The 23826-nt window shown below is 43.0% G+C and overlaps 1 protein-coding gene across 3 annotated transcripts in view; it reads right to left on the reverse strand.

Moving 5' to 3' along the window:
- The window catches only part of SLC28A2 (solute carrier family 28 member 2), a 675497-nt gene extending 652246 nt beyond the window's left edge, over window positions 1-23251 (reverse strand). For 2 of the 3 annotated variants that reach the window (XR_013609837.1, XM_078684949.1), the window contains exon 1: window positions 22971-23251. The gene's annotated coding sequence lies outside the window, so the exon portion shown is untranslated. Of the gene's footprint in view, window positions 1-17145; window positions 17232-22970 lie in introns of all 3 variants that reach the window. The other variant, XM_078684951.1, reaches the window with a different exon arrangement.
- Window positions 23252-23826: the final 575 nt, after the last annotated feature.

Below are 23826 nucleotides of genomic sequence, written 5' to 3' on the forward strand. Positions count from 1 at the left end.
CAAGATGGCGCAGACAATGTTTTTCAACACTTCCTCATTTCCTTCGAATCGAACGTTAACAGACGTTGGTGCATATTACCAAAGTTAAGCGATATTTATCGCTAACGATGCTTAGCAACAAATTTTTTACCGCTAAGCATCGTCAGAAATTATCGCAGATAAACCTTGCTATTATCAAGGTTTATCGCAAATGCGATAAAAAAGGGCCGCAATGCATGAATATCGCTAAAAAGTCAGCGATATTCATGCATTACCGAGCTAATGCTCTTAGCCATGTTATCCACCTCCCATTGGATAACATGGCTAAGAACTGCTCAGGGCAGGTGTTAGTTTTTGGAGATATTCGCGCTTAGTGCGAATATCTCCAAAAGTTGGTAATAGGAGATAGATATCTTGCATGTTGTAATGCAAGTTATTGTGGTATATGGAACTCATACCATAATCTCTCAGGAAAACAGAAACTGATCCTTTTGGGACCGCCTGAGAAGGCCTAGGGGGTGAGGGGTACTCTACTTTGCCCCCTTTTCACGTTCCGAACTATTTTATTTTACTCTCTTCTGTAATTACACAAAATGGCAGCGATAAGATGCATCAGACACAGACAGTGAGAGAAAGGAGGCCGGAGATGAAGAAGAGATGTCAAATACACATTGGAGATAATATAGTGGGAGAAGGAAAGTAAATATGAGTAAACTTACCATGTAACATAAAAATGTTGCACTCTATACTATAAGTCTCATTTTATACTACAATCACTTCGCTACAACCTCATGAATTAAAAATAAAAATGAATAATGTCTCAAACAATTTTTGATTTCTAAATATAAATTTATTCTTCTGAATTTTCAAAATTTGAAAGAACTAGTAACATGTCCTCATCAGGAATTTCATCTTCAATCATCTCATCAGGAATCTCCTCATGAAAAGTCTGCAATGATGATTCTTGTAACTCTATGGTCTCCAAACATTCGATAAATTCGCCATCAAGAGATTGATCAAAAAAATCATTCAAGTCATCTCCTCCTTGTGAGAATATTTCATTATTGGTGCTGTCAATTTCAATAAATGTAGTGGATAATTCAAAAGAAATTGCCACGGTCTCTTCATTGTGAGCCATTTTATTTTGAAATTGCTTGCTGTAAATTGCAGAAAAAAATAATCACTTTCATTTATCGTTTTTAGTAATACATAATATAAAACTAACTTTATCAAGTATTTAGTATAACAGAAGGACTGTAAATAAATAACAGAAAACATTTTTCAAATTATCTTAAAGTGTACAACATAGTTCCCCTTACAAATTAACAACTCACCTTTTTAAAAGTAGGAGAAGTGTTAGTACTGTGTAAATCAATCACCAGAAATTGAGCACCAAAAATTCCTCACAAATATACCTCAGACAGTAGTATCACAAAATGGCTGTGGTTTCCTCTCATTTTAGATATATACATAACCAATTAACTTTCATCACACACAAATACAAAACCAAAGTAACATTTTAATTGGTTCTAAATTTCAACACTTTCAAATGTGTTTTCCCCATGCAATTTTCCATAGGACATTTAGATACGTCTACAGCCTGAATGGCTGAACGGAATTACACCAAACTTGGCAAAATGGTACATCAAACCTAAGAGGTCAGGGAGGATCTACTATGCCCCCTTATGGTCATTTGCCCCTTCGCTTTGGCCTCCTCTTGTCTCTCGATCCTACCGAGAGACAAGATGGCGGCCGCTACGGACTGTTTGGAATGTTTACAGACGCCGGAGAACCAATCAGCTTCGCAAAGCTCCGTAACGTGAAAAGTACGCGAAGCGGAGCGCTGTTACAGATATATATCTTTTTTTGAACGTTAATTTCTCAAAATCCACTGGAGCACATATATTGAGACCTAGCAAAGGCACATCGGGCTACCAGTCCCTAATATTTTGCCAAGTTTCGTGCAAATCCATTCAGCCGTTCGATTATTATTATTTTTTATTTTTTTTGCCCCGCGGGGCCCTTTTAAAACCTCCACATCAAACCTAGGGGGTCAGGGAGGATCTACTATGCCCCCTTATGGTCATTTGCCCCTTCGCTTTGGCCTCCTCTTGTCTCTCGATCCTACCGAGAGACAAGATGGCGGCCGCTACGGACTGTTTGGAATGTTTACAGACGCCGGAGAACCAATCAGCTTCGCTTCACAAAGCTCCGTAACGCGAAAAGTACGCGAACTGGAGCGCTGCCCGGTCCGCTGTTACAGATATATATCTTTTTTTGAACGTTAATTTCTCAAAATCCACTGCAGCACATATATTGAGACCTAGCAAAGGCACATCGGGCTACCAGTCCCTACAATTTTGCCAAGTTTTGTGCAAATCCATTCAGCCGTTCGGGCTAAAAGTGAGGCCAACCGCCCTATGGAAAACTCAATGTTAAAAACACGTTTTGGGACCCCCCTTTTTTCTCAGCCCCCCCTTGACAAACCCCCCCCACATTTTCAGTGGCTGCTCAGAAACAAAATGTTCAATTTTCCTGAAAATTTCAGCCAATTCCGTCCACAAACGCCAAAGTTATTAGACATAGAATTTTCAAAAATCCCATAGAGAAAAAAATCCTAACTATATATACCTACTGGCGACCGCCAGTAGGTAATATATGTATATATATATATATATCACCAAGAACTCCTCCGTAGAAAGAAGAGAGGCCACACCAGGGGAAATAGCGAAGGCTTCTTTATTCAGTCGAAAACACCCACAATGGAGAATGCATTTCGGTGTTAAATTTGCCTTGCTCAGCACCAGGGGTATGTGCACGGTTCAGGCATCTGTTTGACTTTAAATGTCCTGCTTCTGGGCACGTAACTCCGCCCCTCCAGGTAAGTACCAATCGCTGAACACTACCTGCAGGCTGCTTGAGGTGCGTTGCCTACAGGACCCAGAATGAACCATTCTTAGCAGTTCTCGGTGTTTTGCGGGGGTGAGTCCTGTGCCAGCCAATTGTTGTGCCCCCGGGTGTCCACCGAACATCAGCTGCCTCCTCCGCTCCCCAGACAGCAGCAACCCCCACATCACGGGATGAAATATCGGCGGGGGCAAGGTAAGAAGTCCTCCATGCCCTACGTACAATCTAGCCGATTGCAGCACCGCCCGCTCTCCTCCCGGGTCCGAAGGTGGGCCCTGGTCATTCCCTTACCAAGGACAATGAGAATTTCGCCAAGGCGAAGACCAGCGTTGCCAAGGCCAACTTGTACTGCGGGGGCCTCTCAAATCCTCATTGTGTCACACAGAAATGTTACTAGATATGGTTTAATTGTGTCTAGTTAACAACTTTTTTCTTTTTGACAAAATAATTTACCAACAGATCCAGGGGACGGCGATTGGAACCTGCTTCACCCCCAGTTTTGCAGGTCTATACCTCGACTGGTGGGAGGAGCAGGTTGTGTACAAATCCCAACAGTACAGAGACCACACCATTCTCTGGCTAAGGTACATAGATGATATTTTCTGTATATGGAAAGATACAGAAAAAGAGCCACATGAATTTGTATCTACTCTTGACACCAATGACTTAAACCTCAAGTTCACATTCCAGCTAGACAAATCCACCCTTGAATTTCTAGACCTTAAACTAGAGATTACAAATAATAAAATATGCAGTTCTCTATACAGGAAAACAACAGCTGGCAACAGTTTGCAGCACGCAAACAGTTGCCATCCCAAAATTCTAATACGCAGTATCCCTTATGGGGAGTTCTTGCGCGCCCGTTGGAATTGCAGCACTGAGGAGAAATATGAATCTGAAAAATCCTCATGACAGAAAGATTTTAAGCCAGAGGTTACAGTGCTAAACTTGTCAGAGAATCCAGTAACAAGGTTGATACCCTTAACCGTAATGATCTTATTTTTCCCAAAAGTTCAAACGAATTGACCAAAACCAAAGCACCTATCAGATTCGTTACCAAGTATAACACCCATGCTTGGGAAGTCAGAAAAAGTCTAAAAAATTCTGGGAGTTGTTGAATACTGATGAGGACCTTAGAGACCATGTGGGTAATTATCCATCCTTAACTTTTCGTAAACCAAGATCTTTACGGGATCATTTATTTAAAAATGTAATCCAAAGTCAGAAAAGATTGAATGACGTGAAATGGTTTTACATCTGTAACCAGTGCAAAGCCTGTAAATACAGCAGCAATTTAAAATCCATAAAGTTCAATAACCAAGAGGCGCCATTCAGCATAGAAAAACACACTAGTTGCAACACTGAATTTGCCATATACACACTAAAATGCCCATGTAATAAATACAACATTGGTAGTAGCATTCACAAGGGCAAGAAAAGAGTGCTTGCACACCTGCGGGCCATCTATAAGAATGATAAAAACTATCCTGTGGCTAGACATTTCCATGAGTTTCACAAGAGTAATCCCAATCTAGTGAAATTTGCAGTGATTGATTGAATTTTCCCCAATATCAGAGGAGGAAATAGATTAGCTGAACTAAGACGTTTAGAATCTAAATTTATCATTAGATTCAACACCATGGCCCCGAAAGGATGAGGAATTGTCTGCCCATCTGTAAATACATGTAGTTGTGGTGATTAGCTGTACTGAGAAAACAATAACCGTATTGATGTTTTTTAGATTTTGTGTTATTAATTTAGTTTTTGTGCACTTAGTGACTTTAATGGTTTTTAACTCACTTTTTTCGTCTCTGATTTTTTACAGATATGAGAAGTATGTTCAAGTCCTTAGAAATTGATGTGACTAGTGAAAAACTGCATACTTACAGAACAGATAGACAAGATTGCCCACTAGGGCTCCATACTTGAAGTGGACTTTTATGTGTTTTGTCCGTATAACAACACAGGCAGTTATAGGCCCACTTGGGCTGTGTGAATTTACTAGTTGTTATCATGTTGTATACACGGCATTGTGGAATCTACAATTAATGTTCAAGCACTAGATTGAACTACTGATATGTTTTATTTAGCAGGAGTAGTTGCATTAAAGCGGGTGGCTCTAGAGGCTAAGCAGCCCAATGTGCGCGCAATTTTTGCCAGCTCGTTGCTGGTTCGCGCCTCCACCTTTTGAGTAATTACTAGTAAGGTTGAATGCATCATTATATTATAGTTTAAAAATATGCTATACAACTTATGTAAAGAAATCCACTTGTGCATGCACCAATTTTGGTTTTTGATACTTAATTTGTCTCCAATGCCTGTCACAACCAAACACACAAATGCGTTTATATCTAATTAGACGTTACTCACTGGCGTTTATTTCACACTGCAAGCACCTGTTCTGTTACATAATTGTCAGGAATACTTATGCGCTTGATGTTTATGTTTGTTTTTCATATAATCTTAATTGAGACGGAATAGTAGACAATTCCCTGTGTGGAAGTATGTTCTCTATGTCTTTGAGCACGTGACTATAAACTTTATTAGTTTGTATCCTAACACAGTCTTTTGCCCGTGAAGAAGGAGTGATTGGAACCCCAAAACACGTAGGACATCGTGCCTAAATAAACGTGCACTAAATACTTGAGGCCGCGGCTCCATTGTTTTGACTCGCCTTGGATTTAAGGAGTGTGGCTTTGGTTACAGTGTGTGGAGATTACAGGGGGTGGATACCCCAGCCGTGAGCCCGCTGACCAGGAGGCTTGGGATCAACCAAATTTTGGTGGCAATGTATATATATATATATATATATATATATATACTTATTAATTTCACCAGATGCAGATGCAGGTCCTTCCAGTATCAGTCCCGTAGTTGGGTGGTGCATCCCCGGCAGGAGCCCCAAGCCGGTATTTCCAATTGCAAAATTCCTTAATCACGATGCACACTTGGAGGTTGTAGATTGCCACCAAAGTTCATTTACTGCAAACCGCTACGCGTTTCGGCACTAAGAGTGTCTTGATCACGACACTCTTAGTGTCGAAACGCGTAGCGGTTTGCAGTAAATAAACTTCCGAGGCAATCGACAACCTCCGAGTGTGCATCGTGACTAAGGCATTTTGCTATATATATACTTATATACATATATATTTATTAAAAAAACAAAGATTTCAGGGATGTTATAGTAGATTTCACTTGTACAAAACTTGTAAAGTTCAGCAGTTATAGTAGGTTACCTGAGCTAACTACAACCTATGCCCCTGCAACACACTGCTCTTGACCTCACAAATTACATCACAAATTACATCACTCATGATATGGTCAGTGACATCACTCATGACATCACTGATGACATCTCAAATAAAATCACTGATGACATCATTAATTACACTATCCAGTGAGTGTATTTCATGAACCTTTCTGAGGCTTAAAGATATATACTATGATACTGCATAAGTTAAATTACTATTATTTCTGTACTACTAATAAGTGATACAATTTCTAACATATGTGATTTGAGTGGTCGTGTGAGTGTATCAGTGTGTGCGTGGGTGTGTGAGTGGCTATATGGGTGTGTGAGTGGCTGTAACGGTGAATACATCAGTGTATGACTAGCAGTGTGTTTAAGCGAGTAGCTCTATGAGTGAGTGGCTTTATGAGTGGCTGTATGGGTGGGTGTGTGGGTATGTGAGTGACTATATGGGTGACTGAGTGGCTGTGTGAGTGGCTGTATGGGCGAGGGACTGGGTATGTAAGTGGCTGTATTGGTGAGTGAGTAGGTGTTTAAGTGGGTGTTTGGCTAAACTGGTGTGTGTGTGAGTGGCTGTATTGGAGTATGAGTGTCCGTGTGAGTGGCTGTAGGGTTGAGTAAGTGGACATGTGAGTGATTGCATAGATGTGTGTATGGGGTATGTCTGCAGTTGTGTGGGTGTGTGAGTGGTTGGATTGGTAAGTTTGTGATTCTGTTGAGAGGGTTTATGGGTGAGTGAGTATGGGTGTGAGTTGCTGTATGGGTGAGTAAGTGGGTGTGTGAGTAGCTGTATGGGTGAGTGACAGGCTGTGTGAGTAGGTGTATGAGTGAGTGAGTGGCTGTATAGGCGAGGGGGTTTATGAGCAGTTGTATGGGTATGTGAGTGGGTACATGAGTAGTTGTTTGGGTATATGAATGGATGTGTGAATGGTTCTGTGGATGTCATCAGTGATGTTATCAGTGATGTCATTTGAGATGCCATTAATGATGTCACTGACCACGTCATGAGTAAGTAAAATGTGAGTTCATAAGCAGCACATTGCAGGGGCGTAAGTTATAGTTAGCTCAGGTCACTATAACTGCTGAATTTCCCTTGTTTTGTATGAGTGAAATCTGAGCCTACGTATAACATTCCTGTAACCTTTGTTGTTTCAGTACATTTCTAAGGTTTTTTTAATGTTATTTCCTAACTATAACGTCCCTGTAACCTTTGTTTTTTTGGTGAATTTCTATGTGTTTTAAAACATTTATTTCCTAACTGTAACCTGTTACCTTTGAGATTGGATGTGTAAGTGGCTGTTTAGGTCAGTAAGTCGGTGTGTGAGTAGCTGTATGGCTCTGTGAGTAGGTTTGTGAGTGGTTTTGCAGGTATGTGAGTGGCTGTATGGGTCATAAGTGGGTATGTGAGTGGATGTATGGGTCTGTGAGTGGGTGTGTGAGTAGCTGTATGGCTTGGTGGCTGGGTGTGTGAGTGGCTGTATGGGTCTATGAATGGATGCGTGAGTAGCTGTGTGACCAGTTTTATAAGTGGCTGTATGGATCTGTTAGTGGATGTGTGAGTGGCCTTATGGGTTTCTGAGGAGTTTTTTGGGTTTGTGAGTGGGTGTGTGAGTGGGTTTCTGAGTGTCTGTGTGGGGGTGTCAGCAACTGTGTAAGTCACTGGGGAAGAACAGAACATAACCTGCTTCTTTATTCAACTAAAATATTTCCTCTGCATCAAGAACGTGTCACCAAAATTGGCAGGAAGTTCGCTCTGAGGCCTTTTGGTAAGCTGTCCAGCAACAGGTGGGAAGAACTTCGCATACTACTAAGGAAAACGGGGCGGGCCAAACAGGCGGACCTTGAAGATGATTTTGGGCATCTGCATACTCAGGGTGATTTAAAGGGAGTACCATGGACTCTACTCTCAAAACAAGAAAGAAACCATTTGTCATAGTCACTACGGATCAGATTGTGCTCCAATAGATTAACAATGTATTCACCTCCATTAAGGATTTCAGATTGTTTTTCTTCGTGGAATACGAGATGAAACACACCTGCTTTACTGTCGCCAAGCTCAAGAAGTTAGAATCATTTATGCTTTTCAGAAGTGAAGCTTAAACTGGGGCACCTGTTCTAGTTATATTTGTAAGTGCTTCCAGTTGAGTTTTAATTTCTATAAAATGAGCATTAGGGCCAGAATGGAACTTCATTTTTTCCAAGAAGAGTCCATTCTTTTGCCGAAAATGAATAGGAGTACATTCTACTGGTTAGATAAGTGCTACCTTGTTGAGTAAAGGTCTATTGCATATTCCTCACAGCACTTGCAGAAAGAACCACAAGGCAATGTGTCCAGTGACCTTGTGTGCATGTGAGTTTGGTGATGTGATTGATCCAGCAGCGTCTTCATCCACAAATCTAAGATAACAGGAATCCTCAACAAGACTACAGAGAGGAGAATCTCCACCAAACAGAGGTACTTCCTCTTAACTATATGAAGTAAGGGCTTGTTTGTTCGGTGGAAATGTCCTTGTATTCCTCTGCATCAAGAATGCTCTAACAAAATCGGTGGGAAACACGCTTGGGAGGTTCTTTGGGAAACTGTACATCGGGGCGGGACAAAGCGAGCAGAACTTGCAGATGATTTGATGAATTTGCATATTCAGGGTGATTAAAAGGGAGAACCATTCTCTCTCTTGTTTTTAGTTTATACAAGGGGAGTGGGCCGCACTTCCCCCGGGCTAATTTTGGCCACAGGGATCCTATCCCTCAGGGCCTGGCCAAAACTTAATGAGGGAGGGGGCCACATGACACCCCTCCCCGGGCGATTATAGCCCCTGGGACTCCATCCCCCAGGGCCCGGTCTCTTCATGCTGGGTGCCCTGGAGCCCACCCAGGGCACCTAGTGTGCAACTTTGGGAACTGCAGGGGCGGCTTAATGCCCTCACGGTCCTTGCTGGCACACCGCCTCCAGCAAAAAGTGTGGCTCCTTGCATGTGGGAGCAATATATTCATGTGTTTTTCTGCGAGCTTGAGAGCAGGCAGCAAGCAGGAGCAGCATTCCTGCTCCCACTTGCTGGGAGTGGACTTACATTTGCTCTCACTTGGCGGGGGCTGTCAAAGGTCCTGCCAAGCAAGAGCAAACTGCTATCTCCTGAGGGTGGGCACCCCAAGAGATAGGGAGCTGGCCCTGGGGCAGGCGGTCCCAAGGACCAATAGTGGCTCCAGGGGGTCCCCTCCTTTCAAGTTGCATGAGCCGGCCCTGGGAAGGTGGTGGTCCTTGGGGCTCCCATCCCAATTTGTATTTGGCCATGCCCCAGGGAGGTGGTGGTCCCTAGGGAGAATTTTAAACTGGGCAGGGGACGTGTGGTCCACTCCCTTTTTTTGAGTACTTTTGTTCCCCAGGGAGGCCTGAGGAGGAGTGTCCATGCAGCAACCCCTCCTATTAGGGAAATAAACCCCGGGGAGTTGGTGGTCAATGGGGTTAAAACTGCCCTTGGAAGGTGAGCTGCATGGATCCCCTACCCTTTTCTTTATAGTTAAACGTGCCTCCAGGACCAGGCCCACCCAGGGGCTGAAGAAAGAACAGGTGCAGGAGACCGCGCTTATTTTTATGGGTTTTTTTGCCATGAATTTTGTGAATCCGTTGCAGCAGGCCTAGGGGGGTGAGGGTATTCGTGTCCTGCCCCCTTATCTTTTGTTTACATTTATGTTTGGGCCATGTCTGATTCCCAAGATGGCTGCCAACACCTCCTGGTTGAAGTGTTGGCAGCCAATCAGATCTCTTCAAGATAGGGAGGATTCGCGAAGGGGCTGCGCCTCTCGATATATAAATTTGGATTTCCTATAATATCTCCAAAACTACTGAATGGATTTACACAAAAAGTGTTCTTTCTGGACCAGGACCAGGAGCAAGCTTTCTGCCAAATTCAGTGTAATTCCATTCAGCAATTCAGGCTGTAGTCGTGTTCAAAATCCCTATGGAAAATCGCATGGGAAGGAGGCGCAAGAGGGCGCCCAGCGGGATGGCTTCCTGAAGCGACAGCTCCGCCGGGCAGACCTCAATCCAGTGAGATATTACCCACGCTACGGACGCCAACTAATGTGGAACGAAAACCACTGAGCGTGGGAATGTGACGGGCAGCTGTGGGGAGCCTTAGCGGAGCTGCTGGCTGACAAACGACAATAATTTTGGCTGTTTGTCCTCCGCGACAGTTGCGACACAACATGGCGGCTATGAATGAGCGTAGCACCAGACAGAATTAAACGCAGAAGGTGAGGCTCGGCCCCTATGGCAGCGGAACTTTGACCAAGCAAGGGGCACGACTTTTACTCACGGTGGGCTGATGTGCCATCGGGAGGGATCGGAGAACCGATGATTTCCATGCTGCGGGGATCGCACACTCCCGGACAAGAGGTCCTAAAATGGCGGCGCCCGCAGCCTAATGCAGTTCGCAGTGCCTGATACAGAAGTAGCGACTGGGTACGCCGGAATGATTGCGGATGTGTGCTCAAGCGAACGGACTGACCAGGATGGCTAGTGGGATAACTTGCGCACACCCATTGTCGCTGAGGAGCATCATTTCACGGGCGTTAAAGTAATGGCAGCAGCATTGACCCTCTGTGCTGCGGAGAGCGGGTGAGATCGCAAGATATGGCCCCCTGAACGCTTGAATGAGGGGAGGTCTGGACACACGTACTTGTTAATAAGCCACGGCCGCAGTACCGGGCCTCTACTAATATCACCTGCCACCGTCAAGCGGAATTATTACACAGATAATCTGGCACTCCAGATTATTGAAGAGTGACGGTACAACGCTAGGGAGACTATACTACTACTGCACAGCCCCTGATATCGCTCCTCACCTGCCATCACCAGTCCCTACGAGTAAGGCTCCCAGGTATTTGTGGGTCGACCTATGACATCGTTTGCCCCATGCATGATGATGCGAATTACCTGACACCACCTGCTCGATACTGATACCGCTTTGTTGTGGCAAATCCCGGAGCAGACAGCGAGCTTTCACAGGAGAACCTCGCAGCCTTAACTGAACCCCTTCCAAATCAACAGTGCTTCCCACTTTTGGGTTTGCGGTATAGGTGGACTGCCTACTGGGCAACGACACTGGGAGTGGAACACGGCACCATAATGGGAAAGCCTGACAAACAACAGCCAAAGCTCAACTTTGAGACCCGCAGGACAGTATGGGGGCCAACAGCGCATTCGGATACGGAGACTGAAGGGGACGTGGCTGCAGAGAATAATATGGCAATTATACTGAAAGCAATACAAACCAACTTGCAAGTCATAAACAGGAAGCTTGACCACCTTACAAGTCAGGTGGACAATATAGCAGCACAATTAGACAAACAAGGGGAATGACTCAATGCGGCTGAATATCGTATATCGGCAGTAGAGGACGAGGTGCATGTCACCGCGGGCAAGTGCGGGGGTATGGAGAAGGTATTGGAGGCGATCAAAGCCAAGGCAGAGGAGTTAGAGGCCAGGTCACGGCGGAACAACATCAGGATCGCAGAGGTTCCGGAGACAACGAATAAGTGCTGCATGGAGACGTACGTAGAAGATTTGTGCCGAGAGGTGTTTGGGTGGAACAGCTATCACCAATCTTCATAGTCGAAAGAGCACACAGATCTCTCACTCCCAGGCCGCCACCAGGTGCTCCGCCTCGACCCATCGTGGCCCGTGTGCTGAATTATCGGGACCGCGACAGCATACTGTGGATGGCACTGGAAAAGGGACAAGTAAATCACCAGGGGAATCAGCTAGAATTTTACCCGGACTACACCATTGGGAGACAAAAGGCTCGAAGGGAGTTTGCGACTGCCAACACGAAACTGAGAACCCTGCAGGTGGACTACGCAATGTTATAGCCAGCGCAACTGAATGTTACATGGGAAGGTAAACCAACGATCCTCACCACACCCAAGGCAGCTCATGATTTCATCAAAAGAATAACGAGTAAGCGAAAGGAGCAGAAACAGGCAGACCAACACCAAGATTAAGAATAGACAGTCTACCGTAAGAAGACACTCTACTAAGGCTGTTGTGGCGGTACTGAGCGCTACGACCTGAACCACTAGTGTAGTTACTCCGGGTAAGAAAGCGGAACTGGACGCTGAATGAACCTGAGTTGGTAAGTGGACGCCTTATACATGCTACATGAGATAAAGGATAAAAGTGATTCTGGAGCTACATGGGACATATTCTACCAAACGTCTACGCTAATACTAGAAGCACTGACATATCAGTGAAACAAAATGGATACACAAATTGATATACTCGGAGTAATGGCTAATGCAGTTTCCGGAATAGACAGAAAGTTGTCGGCGCTGAACTGCTTAATAACTAAAGCCCAAGAACATGCAGCGACTAACTATTTGGAGTGTCCCTGTGAACCAATCATAAATAAACTTTCAACCATACCCGAGGTAGTAAACACCATATTGGAAGATGTAAAAGATCTAATTCTTAATAAAAACATAGGCAAAATAGCCGGAGCAGGTCAAATCACACAGCCCGCTGAAGATCATAACATTATTCAAACAACAAAAAAAACTAATTTTGAAGAGGTAAATATACCAAAACTTCAAGGAAAAACAGTAGGGCAGAATGTGGAAACCGAATCACCACCCGCAGGCACGCAAAAGCTTTATGGTCAAACAATTGCAGAAAAGGAAAAAATAAATTGCCAAGGATATAAACTCTCAAAGAGACAAAGGAAAAAAATACGTAAGGCCAGAAATAAGTTAAGAAATCAAAACACTGTAAATGTATACCCTCCATCAGAAGAATCCCAGGATTCCGATCCGGAAGACTTAATTGAAGAAGAACTATCTCTGACAAAAAGTGAGATGGAGGAGATCCAGCTTGATACCGTGGGCAAGAGCGTAAAAGGTGAAAAATATTATGATATCTTTATTAATCAGACCGATAAACAGACTGAAAACAAGCCAAATACCCTCGCTGAAACCAAACCGAATGATAATGTGGCCAAAATAATCGGTGGAAATGTACCCCTTGGGAAAAAAATGCAGACACACAATAATCAGAATGCACCTCAGGAACCTATAGCAAGTAATACTCAAAATGGAAAGGGATGTATAGCCTGGAATTATCCATGCAATATACATAGTGACTCAAGTGATACTCAAATTCCGCTATCTAAAGTTGAGCCTAACACCTCATTAAACGGAAGAAACAACCGCTCAGGTTTAAGGATACGGAGACCAGTTTGTCAAGAAAAAATCAACTCACTGAATGATCCTACAAATTCCATCCAAAGGGAAGATTATCGACCTGGTATTGGAAATCAAGACACTGCAACTGGTGCAGAAACAACAAGCAAAAAGAGGTATATTGGAGATTATCACAGTAACCATGAGGAATTAACAGTTACAAGGACTGGAGAAGATAAACAAATTATCTGTAAAACTATGCAAAAAAAAAGCGAAAATAAGATGGTATCAACGAATTCAAAGAAATCGGCACAAATAATATTGACACCAGTATACAACTCAAGAGGTTCTAGTGATATTCTGAAGAGAGGGACTATTCAAATCGATTCCTGAGCTAGAAAAAATAACATCAAAAGACATTGTGTCGGTGGGATTTGCACATAATATGGACGGCTCTCAGCCACACACAGTCCTAACGGTCAACACCCCTCGTCTAGTGGAGCATATTATAAAACAGCAAGAAATTTTCGATGGTTGGGGGATCAAAATTGCTCATCCACCTTCCAAACCTTACCCGAGTCCGTTTAAAAAGGATCTCCCAAAAAACGCCCGTAAGGAAGTAACAGGCATCCCAGTATATTCAATATTAAAAAACCCTCAGGGTAGATTACATCAGATTAATAAGGTGAGCCCGGAAGAAATAAAACTGGTAGAACCTCGGCAAATAAATGAAAGTTGGATACGGAATGCTCTGCATGATCTCTGACCGGGTAATTACCATAATAAACTGAAGGAACGGAGAGATCATCGGCAGCCGGTAACCATATGTTCATGGAACATCAATGGACTGGGAAAAAAAATCCAAAACGCCGGAATAGAATCCCTGTCAAATATCTATCAAATCATATGTTTGCAAGAGACATGGAATACGGAAGCTTTCTTCTTACAAGGTTATAAAGGGTTCTATGTACCAGCCATCAAATATACCAAGTTTGGACGCCCATGTGGGGGCCTGGCAATATTTATTGGGATGGACCTCAAAATCAACCATGAACAGCTGGATACCAATAACGCAAATATACAAGCTGTTAAGATAATAATGGGGCAGGACGAGCTAAAAAACAGGATTAACTTACTAATACTTAATATTTATATTCCACCAAATCAGACATCACGCAAGAACACAAGTTTTGAACTAGTAATATTCCTGATGGAACAACTAATGATTGATCCGACTGTCAGTATTCTAGCCACAGGGGATTTTAATATTAACTTGCTGATTAACATGACACGGAATGATTTGGTTCACTCTCAAAACTATGAATGGTCCATCCTGGAACAATCATTGGATCAAAGTCCAATTCGCAAGGGAAATTCAATTGGGAAAAACCTACTGATGGACTTGGAGGCAATAGGACTACGTGCTCTAAACGGAAGGTTCCAAACGGATCAACCACCTGGCTGGTCATTTCACAACCACAAATCCAAATCAAGAATTGACTTTACATTAATGTCATTAGACATGTTTGATAAAATTGGTTCCTATCGACTCAATAAGCGAATCGACAGTGATCACAGCCAGCAAATAGTGGAATAGTGTTTTGATTTCCCCAGACATCAAAGTTATTTAACCACACGAGGACAGATTACGTCAATTAATCATAAGAAACTCATCTGGAAACCGGATAAAAAATATGTTGTGGAAAAAAGGGCCCAAAAATTGGCAGTTGAATGTTTTGAGAAGCAAGCACTGCAGGCAGCAATACTATGTTGGGAACAATTCACTGAAAAGGCAGTAGGGTTGGATAATGAAAACACGACTAGTAAGAAATCGAAATTCAGGAAAAAAAAAAAAGTGATAACAAAATCAATCTTCCCTACACTATTAAAAAAGTGAGGCAGACCCGTAACAAGTTGAGGAAACAACTTACCAAGATGCCGGATAACGAAGACGTTAGGATACAACTCAGAAATACGAATAGTAATTTGAGGAAATTAATATGGTCTGAAAAAAACAAAACCCAACAAGAGCTATGGACAAAAATCTTCCACGCCAGTAACCAACCAAATTCCAGAGAATTCTGGAAAATTATTAAAGAAATAAACAGACCAAACAAGCATGTAATAGCCTCGCCAATAACAGAGGAGGACTGGGTAAGGTTCCTTAAAAAAACCCTTATCGTCGAAAAAGAAATATGTACCAACGGTGGGGGCTACAAAGAGCCCACTGAAAGACCAACTGAAACGGATCCGGTGATAAATTTCACAATCACTGAGGTAGCAAACATAATAAAGAGACAAAAGGATGGAGCTCCGGGTCCCAACGCTATCCCTTTTGCCCTCCATAAAGAGGACCCCCTATTATGGGCTACCTACCTGACAAAGGTTTTCAATGAAATTATCCATACAGGGAAAATACCACAATCCTGGAGAGGATCACTTATATCGCCCGTGTTCAAAAAGGGTAATTGGCAATTACCGGAGAATTACCGTCTGATCACCTGCAAGATACGGACGCCAAGTTATTCGCAGGTCTCTTATTATCAATTCTGACAGATTGGGTCAAGGAAAAGTCAATACCACCCCCTAACCAAACCGGCTTCATTAAGGGCTTAGGCACCACAACCAACTTGTTAATTTTATCAGTTCTAATGGATATGACACTTTGTTCTAAGCAGTCACTTTACTTTTGGTTTGTCGATTTCACATCGGCCTTCGATTTAGTAAATAGGTCCCTCCTATGGAAAAAACTCGAGGGCTACGGAATCCCAGGCTCACTACTGACTCTTATTAAGTTATTATACTCTGATAATTGGGTCAAGGTGAGGATAGGCGACGGCCGAGCTTTGACCAATAAAATACTGGTGACTCGTGGCCTTAAGCAGGGATGCGTGCTTGCACGTTTACTTTTCAATTTATTTGTGGCCGATTTTACCAACTCATTAAACGAGGTAAACTCACATCCACCTAGGGTAGCCGGAAAACAAATGTCTAACTTGCTATATGCAGATGATGTGGTGTTGTTGAGCCACACAAAAGTGGGACTGCAAAGACTGATCGATTGTACACTTAAATATGCAAAGGATAACAAAATGACAATAAATGAGACAAAAACAAAAATAATGGTTGTGACAGGAAAAAAAAGACAAAAGATGAAATGGTTGTTGGGACAAACACAACTAGAGCAAGTGGAGAGTTATCGATACCTTGGTGTCCTTTTCAATGAGACCGGAAGCTTTGTACCACAAAGGGAAGATATTGCAAGGAAGGCAAATAGCTTGATTGCGGCATTTAGAACCCTACAAAAGAATCTATCTGCACTGTCACACGGGCCACTGTTAAAAATCATAGCTGCCAAACTATTACCATCCTTAACATACGGAGCTCAAGTGCTAAATGGGAAGGATGCTGTGCTTATCAACAATGCTGTAGCAAAAACCTATAAAATATTATTTACCCTACCATGTAACGCCTCACAAGCGCAAATAAGGATGGAATTCGGTATGAACAACCAGCTATATGCCCGGCAAGGCCAAATATTAAAAGTTTGGAATAGAGTAAAAAATGATCAGGTGAATCAATTGTCTATAGCTTTGTGGAGAGAGGTTAAAGACAATCAGAAACTGCAAGCGTGGAAATACCTAAACAACGCAAAAGAAGAATTTGGAATATCAGCAATCTGGGAAAACACAATAACGCAGGAAAGCTTAAAAAAAACAATCAATAAGCTGGTTACTCACCTATTGCTGCTAAAAGACAAAGCTTTATTAGTAAAACGTAAGCACTCATGGTCAATTATAAACGGCTACAAAAAAAAACAAGTCCAAGCTTACCTCCTTACGGCATGGTCAGTCCAAAGTAAGCGAACATTTATAGGAGCACGCTTTGGTCTATGGCCAGGTTTGTGTCATCTTCCACCCTGGAAGTCAAACGAGGGCCATACGTTATGCAGACTTTGCAAGGGGGGAAAAGAAGACATTGTGCACTTGGTATGTCTGTGCCCTGCCATAGTCTCAGAAAGGAGACTAATCCTCAGGAGGTTGTTTAATGCACGAGATATAAGAACCTGTAGACAAGCAATAATGGCGTGCCTAAGCCCGAATGACCTACCAATGAATGTTGCTTTTGTAAAATTTTTAAATGTGATTGCCAAAGGTCTTAAGGAAAATTTTATCTAGTTTTATGAGGTGCTGGAGTGGGTGGGGGTTGGGGGGTGGGGGGTGGGGGAGTTGGGGTTTTGTTCTGAGTAACAGACCAGGGCACTTAAGATGCATTGCTGAGATTCGTGATGTATGCAATTCTTGTTTTAAGACTACCATACTAGAGTACTGTAGATTATGCTCTAAGTGGGGAAACTGTAAATATGCAATTAATGGATCGTTCATTAGATACCTATGATGCCTCTGTCTGACACAACGGTAGGAAGGTCGCACTTAAATTTCATCATTTGGAACATTAGGGGGCTGACGAATCCAAAGAAAATTCGGCAGGTATTTGCATGTTTAGACCGATGGCATATCGATGTCGCATTATTACAAGAGACCTATATAGCCCCCACACTCATAGTCACATAGGTCACAGATGGGCTGAGTCGACATACTCTTCCACCTATTCTTCCTATTACAGGGGGGTCATGAATCTGGTGAGAAAAGGTACCAATTTTAAAATTGAGCGTACGGTAGAGGACAGCCAAGGGAGATATGTCATACTTACAGGGGTTCTACGGGGGCAGCAAGTAATGCTCGTTAACACCTATGGACCAAACATTGATGCGCCAGATTTCTATCAGGAGATTTGGAAACATTTGCAAGAGGAGCTAGATGCCACACTGATATGGGGAGGTGACTTAAACCTTGCATTGAATGACAATCTTGATCGCTCCGGAACCACCACTGAGCCACATAGAAAAGCATGTGCGAAAGTGCTAGATATCATGGCTACACTACATTTACACGACATATGGAGGGCAAGAAAGCAAGGGGCTAGAGAGGCAACACACACTAACGCGGCACATGGTAGCTGTTCCCGCATCGATTACTGGTTGGGGTCAAAAAAAGCCTTACTCTGGACCACGGACATTTAGCATACACCTAAAACACTCTCTGACCATAATCCTGTCCTCCTATCCCTTCAGATACCACAATATTCCCCGCCCCCGTATAGCTGGAGATTCAACGCTAGAGGACTCACTGATTTGGTATATGCAGATACAATAGCCAAGGCAATTAAAGATTATTCTCAATTAAATGAACCATCCACCGACGATCCGTGCATCCTATGGGAGGCTTTCAAATCCATCATGAGAAGGGTATGCATCAGCACTACGGTAGGAATATTGCGTGATATACGTGGGCAACTAACACGTTGTGAGGATCGACTGAAATCGCTAGAGACTCAGTATGAGCGTACAAAAGATCCGGCCCTACTGGGAGAACTGAGACAGGTGGTAACAAAACACCAATCTTTTGGGGCGGACGAACTTAAATATATCCATAAACGTCCTGCGGCTAGAAGATTTGGGGAGGTTGGTAGGCCGGGAAAGATATTGGCATCAAAAATCTGCGAAGGTCGCGGCTCCCAGTCGGTATTGCAGATAAGGGGGGAGGATGGATCTCTATCCACTGAAACGGAGGGCATTTTGAAGTGGTTTGTAAAGACCTACGGCGAGTTATATGCATCACATCCCACAGCACCGCCAGCGGAAGTATTCAAATATCTGGAAGATGTGGCCATTGCGTAGCTTTCGGACACTCAGAGGACATATTTATCGTTGCCGATAACAGTAGAGGAAGTTACAGAGATCATTCAATCATTACCAAACGGGAAAGCCCCAGGCCCGGACGGGTTTACATGTGAATTTTACAAAACATACGCTGACCTGATTGCCCCTCACTTAGTTGCAATGTATGGCGGTGCCTTTGACCAGAATATACTCCCACCGATGTTGCGAGAAGCAGTGGTGATAGCACTGCTGAAGCCTGACAAGAACCCTGAGTTATGCGACTCGTGTAGGCCTTTATCATTAATTAATGTTGACTCTAAAATTTTGGCTAGTCTGGTTTTATATCATCCAGAGCTACCACACACAACACTAGAACATTGTTCGCCCTCTCTCATTATTTGATACCTAGAACCAAAGCGATAGCGGTTATGCTAGATGCCGCTAAGGCTTTAAAATCCATTGAATGGTCGTACCTTCTCACGGTGTTAGGGAGGATGGGATTCCCTCCGGTATTTACACAATGGGTGAAATTACTATACACGAAGCCTGTAGCCAGAATCCGGGTGAACGGTTATATATCTGACTTGATCAAAATAGCACGTGGGACGAGGCAAGGATGTCCTCTGTCCCCTCTATTATTTGCTTTAGCCCTCAAACCCCTAGCTTGTAAAGTCAGGCAACTACACCACGCATCTGCTTTGCAATTTCCATCACGGCCCTTACATATTTCGCTCTACGCGGATGATATGTTATTGTATGTCCGAGACCCCGAACAACATTTGGCACCACTATTAGGAGTACATTAAATTTGGAAGACATTCTGACCTTCAAATTCATTGGACGAAATCTTCCATCATCCCACTGACTGACACTACCACACCGCACACCACCGAATTCCGCTTGGAATGGCAATCTGACCCCGTTCGATACCTGAGTGTCTGGTATCACAGATCCGGAGGTGGTTATTTGCACCAACTATGGACGGGTACTCACTTCACTAGATGATAAAATTAACCGCTGGATACAATTACCGCTTTCTCTTGCAGATCGCATAGCAATTGTCAAGATGAATATACTGCCCAAACTACTATATCTATTTAACAACATCCCAATCCCCCCTCCTAGAGAAGTATTCAAACGAATCACTTCACTAGTGCTTAAATTAATCTGGGCGGGCAAACAGGCACATATTTTTATTTACACTACTTATGTGCCCAGGCGCAATATGCAACCTATTGGTATCATACGATCCCATACCTGACACACACAGCTGTGGAGGAGGGTGATGCTTTACCAATACCCTTAACGGCTGTTATCACGCATAGACGAGCACCGCTGCACGATAAGGATATTAACACAATTGACACTACAAATGCCGTGTGGTGCAGCTTAGGTCAACTGGCTCAGAAACTGCCTCTTTATGCCCCAGCCCCTAGATAACCATCCTGCGCTTTCTGTTACCGGGGAGAAGGTGGGCATGGACCTGCTCCAACAGGTTGGGATAAGCACTATTAGGGATCTATATAATGAAGGGGTGTTCAAACCGCTGGAAGACCTCTCATATATTAAAAACCAAACCTTGTTGTTTCGCTTCACTTACTATAGACTCCAGAGGGCGGTTAAAACATTATATCCTACCTATCCCGCTGAACCTCCTCATCGGGACACCTTGCAACTTATGTTGACATCAGCAAACACTGCACATCTAGTGTCCCGCTTATACTTTATGGCACAGAATGAAATCCCACATACCACTAACAAAGCAATGGAAATGATGGAGTTAGGTACTAGAAGCTCCCCTCACAGAGGTGGAGTGGCAAACTACATGCGCTGTCACCCAACTGCTAACGCCTAATGGGAATTTACGGATATTGCATTTTAAATATTTGCATCAAACGTATTATACACCTGGAAAACTCTTCAGATATGGTCTCCGACAGGAAGCTAGCTGCAAACGCTGCTGTTCCGAAGTGGCGGATTTTATCCACCTTGCGTGGCACTTTCCAAAGGTACCGAAATATTGGGGGGAGGTTGCATCATTAATAACGGAATTGACGGGGTCTAAAATTGAATGTACCATCCATACCTGCTTATTGGGGTTACTTGCTAATGTGCGTGCTGTGAAGCGAACATTTTGTATGGTACCACTGTTGATTGCTAAACGTAGGATTTCTCTGTGTTGGGATAGTAAAACTGCGCCTAGCAATAAGCAATGGATGGGTGACATGACCTACTGTCGAGATACGTTACATACCTATGAGGAAGACCTGCCTGCCCGGTCTCGACCTAAAGATTTCTGGAAGTATTTCACTGACTATGTGATTGCAAATCCCGCGTCGTAATTGTATTGAGGGTAAAGATTTTTCCCGACCTATTGATAGACATGTCATGATGTAGAGTCTTTTTTTATATTTTAATGTATATGGATTACACATAGATGATGAATGCAGTAGTGTAATGGTCTGTCATGTTCTTTGTAACTGAGATGTAACTTTACTGAAAATTCAATAAAAAGTTTTTTTGTTTTAAAAGAAAATCGCATGGGAAACACACTGGCCCATTTAAGCAGACAACCTAACAATACACAATAACACACAATACAATACAATAATAACAATAATACAGGAAAACAACACAATGACAATAAAAAATGTACATTAAAAATACAGCACAACATGAATAAAACACAGCTAGCAACACAACATACCACCAGAACACCCCAACCCATAACACACCAACTTAACACAAAACAGGAGCACACATTTGTGATTCTATTATATTCTGTTGTATTTCTGGGTCTCTGTGTTTTGGTGGAATATTATGGTGTTGTGTTTCTGCTTTTGTATGTTTTGTTTCTTTCTAGCTCGATTTAGGGATGTTGTAAAGGTGTGTTTTTGCTGTGTATAATGTTGCTGTATTTCCTGTGTTGTGAACTCAGCTGCGGCACAGACCTTGTCTCAAATTAGCGCTTTCATTGTTCACTTTACCTGATTCATTCCAGATTGTCTTCGTGGATATATGGTTATATACTAATATGAGGATTTAAATAATTACTATTTGCTGTTTAGACTTCAACACAACACAAACCTGAGAAATTCACCACCGTGAGCAAAGCCACGAATGTTCAGAGCATTGGCACTTGCACCTTCCTGGACTCTAGGAAGAGGTATTGGATGCTTCATCACTTCTGGGTAATTTTATACTTGTGCCAGGCTATTTTGCTTTGGGCAAAGCAGTTTTGAAACAGTCTTGAACTACGAATGGCAATGTTGTTTTTGCTATGATCCTTAAAGCAAATGTCACTGCAAAATTGCCCAGCATCGGTGTAACATTACTCTGAACCTGTGCAAATAGTGGTTGCAGGGGTTATAGTTACTTGAGATAACTAGAACTACACCCTGCTCTATTTTTTAAGTTTTGTGTGTGTAAAATCAGAACCTAACCAGTACACCAGTTATTGATTTCAAAGGCAACATAGAAGATAATCCTGTTAAAAATAGTGATACATTTCACTGGTGAAATGCATCGATATACTGAATATTGCAGTGATAGATTTCAAAGGTGACAGGAGAAAAGCCATGTAAAAGTAGCTAAAAGCATGAATTTACTATGCAAAGCAGTCGTTCATTGTAGCAGCGCAATTGATTCATACCGATTCAAATCATTAATTTCCATGAAGGGTGGGTGGGGGGGGGGGCGTTTAAGGGATTTAAGATTATTGGAGAAACAGGTGCCCCTACACAATGCCATTGGTCAGTTTACACCCCTGTTTAATGCGACTGTTTAAACACAGAGGTAGAAGGGCACCAGACACTTCTTAAACATGCTCTTACACATACTAAAGGTTCCAAACCCGAGCCAAATTCTGTTGCCATTTTTAACATACAATAATTTGAGAAACTCAGAGGAGAGCGAGAGATCAAAGTAGTTTACTACCTGGTGAGGTTGCTCCTCTCCAACGCTGCGTGTTTTGGACTTTCCTGTCCGCTTCACTCTATCTGACTGACGTTCACAGGATGCGTAACTGAATGACAGCAAAGCCTCCCTCAAGGTGTTTTCAGAGGCACTTCCCTGTTCTCGGAATGTTCTTAACGATAGCCCGTTCACGTTGGAAAGAAGGAGGAAAAAGACTTTGGCCATCAGCTGGCAGGCACACCTCCCTTGTTGGCGCCGCTTCCACGCCTTGCTCTTTGCCCTCTTTGTCCAAGTCCATTTCTGAAGTCATCTGGGACTGAAAGTGATGCCTTTGCATTCTTTAGCAGCTGGATTTTATTTCCGGGTCAACCTCTCAGCATTAGCCTAAGAAGAAATAAGCATTCAACACTACTGTGCCCTGATGTTCAGAACAAGGTCGCCCTAGCCCACTACTTTTCACTTTGTTTTAAATTTACTTTTTTAATTGATCAAAAGAAGTACAAAAGGTCCTTGAAATTAAAACTTGCACAACGCGCAGTATCTGTGATGCAATGAAACAACACAATGATGTCATTTGTGTGTGACAGTAGGAGCCCTTTTTAAGTTTTATAATTGTAAAACACCTGGACCTCTAGTCTTACTCATTGCGAGGGAGACTCACTTATTAGTAGGTTAAATTGAGCTCTGACTCACAGTAGGCTAAACGTGACTCCTGGCCAGAAGGACTTGAACTTTACGCCTAAATATAACACTGTTCATACTCCTGCTGTGTGCCTAGCGGTCTTCGGGACAGTCTGGGGCTTCAGGCAGCTTTATCACCTGTGGGGAGCCATCCTGGAGACCCGTTGAGATGATGAGAGGAGCTTCTTTGCAACTC

The sequence above is a fragment of the Lissotriton helveticus genome, chromosome 3_2 (genome assembly GCF_964261635.1).
Source record: "Lissotriton helveticus chromosome 3_2, aLisHel1.1, whole genome shotgun sequence".
NCBI classification, from domain to species: domain Eukaryota; kingdom Metazoa; phylum Chordata; class Amphibia; order Caudata; family Salamandridae; genus Lissotriton; species Lissotriton helveticus.